This window comes from Cibotium barometz, chromosome 25 (genome assembly GCF_041138505.1).
Source record: "Cibotium barometz isolate CiBa-2024 chromosome 25, ASM4113850v1, whole genome shotgun sequence".
Classification (NCBI taxonomy): Eukaryota; Viridiplantae; Streptophyta; class Polypodiopsida; order Cyatheales; family Cibotiaceae; genus Cibotium; species Cibotium barometz.
Genome location: NC_141070.1, coordinates 7,375,001 through 7,378,289, shown reverse-complemented (window position 1 = coordinate 7,378,289; position 3,289 = coordinate 7,375,001).

The window sequence follows — 3,289 nt, the reverse complement described above, 5'->3', positions numbered from 1 at the left end:
TCCCCTTTCTATGGGAAGGGAATCCCCCAGGATAAACAACCACCTATGATCTCTTGGGTCTACCTTGAAGATGACCTACTCACAATGCTCTGGTAGCACAAATGTGTCTCTTTGGTTTATCCATATGTTTGTGGATTCTACTTGAACAAATTTGCTCTTATCTCTGTGCATGGTTTCTTGTGGTCCTTGAGTCACCGCCTTAAACCACTTCACATCAAAAATGAACATAGAAAACTTTCTAAGCCCAACCTTGATAATGTCTTGTGTCATTCTACATCAAGCATGGCCATTTCATTATTCAGGTCACTTTTCCTTGAACGACTTTCTTGCATATGAAATTTGCCTTGACACCAAAATCAAATATTGTTCTCTTCTTATCTATTTGCTCCACTCGAAAGTGACGACACCATATAACCAAAGTGCACCAAATTTATGATACTACAAGCAAAAGAAGATCATGAAATTTTATGAAAAATAAAAACTTTAATAAAACATACCCTTTTTCTATACAACCTATGAATACCCCCTTTAAATGGTACCCTATGTATGTAAAAAATGTGTTAAAAAAGGATTAAAAAACCCCATCTGTTGAACCCACATGCTACACTTACATATTTATAGTGAACCCCTCCCCCCTTTGAGGATATATTTATAGAGAATCCCTTTGTTACTTGGTGCTTTCTCTGTTTTTTTGAATCCCATGTCTCTGAATTCGGATTGATGAGTTTTTTGTACTCTGGTATGTGTTGTTCTGTTTGAGATTGTTGAGAGAAAACATATGTGAGTGAAGATCTGAAGCATGTTGTGTCAGGTCTGAGTCAGATAGCATCAACTAAATCTATAATTGTCATAGGTCGGTTAAATATCAGAAGCAGTCAGCTGAGGAAGGATAGATATAATCTTTTTGGTTTGAAGAGAAGGGTTTCAGGTCTTGGTTTGGCTCTCAGATTTCAGTTAAAAGTAGCAGTAGTCAATTTGATAGAATAGAAGGGGAAGGTACTCCAAGGTCAGCAGCAGCAGCAGCAGGATAGTCAGCTTCTATTAGCTTTGAGTGTGTGGAGTTAAATCTTGGTGGGATTTGAGATATTTGAGGGGGTGGAAGTGTTAGAGGACATTGGAGTGGTGGGATCTGATTCAGAACTGAGTCAATTGAGGTAGTTAGTTAGGAAGTCAGCAAGGGGTGCTAAGACAGGTTCTATGAGGTTATGAGGCAAGGTTTTTGAAGGTAGCTGAGGCTAGAGGATTTTTAGGAGCCTAGAGAACATATATCTGACTGGGGTCAGCAAAACGGAAACTTGATTCAAGTTATAGTTAGCAATTGGTCAGCTAGGTGTCAATTGGTTACAATTAGCAAATTGGTCAACCAGGTGTTAGCTGGGAGCTTGCTTGGTCAACTGGGTGTTAGAGGAGATCAATTGAGGAGTTAGGAGAGAAGATCAAAGCTATTAAAGGTTGGGTCTGACCTAGGAGGACAGCCGAAAAAGTCAACTGAATCTATTTGAGGGCTTTGAGGTGTCTGATTATGTCAGCTAAAGGACAGAGGATATCAGCTGAGTAGATTGGTACTTTGGATTTGTGTTTTTGATGGTGTTGTGGTGATGGTTGATTGTGTTCCCCCTACGGTGGTGTGTTCGGATGAGCTTTAGAGGCAAGGCTCCCCCGACACATCAGCAAGGCAATGAAATGCTGCTCTAATTCTGTTTTTAAAAGCCTAGTGATTTGATGGTTGAGATCCCCCTCTCCCGACCCACGACCATGACAGAAGAAGAATCTATTGCTCATTTGTTTCTTAATTGTCTTTGTAATAAAGTAATTTTGAATTGTCTTAATAACACCATATTAGAGAATTTGGAAAAATTGCAATTCCCATTTTGCAAGACTATAAAAAGAGAGCATGGGAAACTTTTTTAAGCTTAAAGAGTAAGTTCTAATTGAACATTCTCTGATAACTTTCTATTTAAAACACATCAAAAAGTAGATTGAAAAGAAAATTTCCAAAGTCTTGAGATTTTTCCAAATCCATATCAATATGATCTTTAATGGACTAATTCTTCCCTTTCACTCGTTCTCAATCAATCACGTATAGAGAGCTTCTTCTTGGGGAAGCTAATGGTCTTCCTACTAACATTTGGAACTAGTAGTTATGGAATGTTTGGCTTAGCCGTAATGCTGTAGTTTTCAATGGCGAACACGTGCATGCCCAGGAAGAAGCCCGAATGGTGGCTGATCTGACCTCAATTCTGCTCGAGCTAAATCGTAATATTTAGCCCCTGTAATAAGCTGCAGCTGTAAATGCTTTTGAGCATGGAGAACAGGAAATTAGTAACACCATGGGGAATCAGATCCACGATGGAGAATCGCAGAGGAAGTCTCGTGCATCAATTTTCTGGTTTGTGTCGGTAGCCTGCTGGCCGGCCGCCGGTGGTGCTTGGGCCGCGGCCCGCTGTTGCCGGGGGTGGTCGAAAAATCCGAAAAAGCGTATTGAGTGAATCGTTCACACAAGCTCTCATCTTTCGTGCACTTCATTTCAGTTGTATTGTCAACCAATTTGAAGTTTTTTTTTGGAAAGTTTTATAGAGGACAACCATCAAGGAAGTCCTAGTGCAGCATATATATATATATATGCATAATGAACTTGTGCTTGAGAATCCAGATGACCTAAAATTGCCCTCGCATAGATAAAACTATAAGTAAATCTATCGCTGGTCAATCTTTCATTTTCTTATAATGGTCTAACGAACTGTGTAAACTGTTCACGTCTATGGTTGCAGACGTGTATTCCTCATCATATGAGGAGTGGGAGCCAGTTCAGTGTATCATTGGAATTATGAATGTGGTTCATGCACACATTGGTCGGCTACAATATGAGAGAAGGAGCAACAAAAGCCTTGTAGATGCAGGAATCTTTTTCTATGATCATTTCTACTATCTGCTCAACAACAAACACAATCGTGGCCGCTTGGAAGAGCTACCTTTGTAAGCTGAGTGGAACTACATGGATTAGCCTATCCCAGAACCCTCAGTAATGGAGTCAGCAAAGAGCAAGCTCTTTAAGGATATGCAACGCTCTCTATACGAGAGAGCATTCCAACTCATGTAGTAAAAATTATTGTTTACCTAACAATTATTGTGTTCGTGGAACTTTTTAGCTTATTTTAGTTGAAGATAGCAAGAACCATGCTTGTTTGCAAAGATTTGGACACATTCCTCTTAGCAGCAAGACTTCTTGATGAGGAATGGTCGAGTACAGTTTTTGACGATATCCATTGTAACATTGCACTGGAGACAA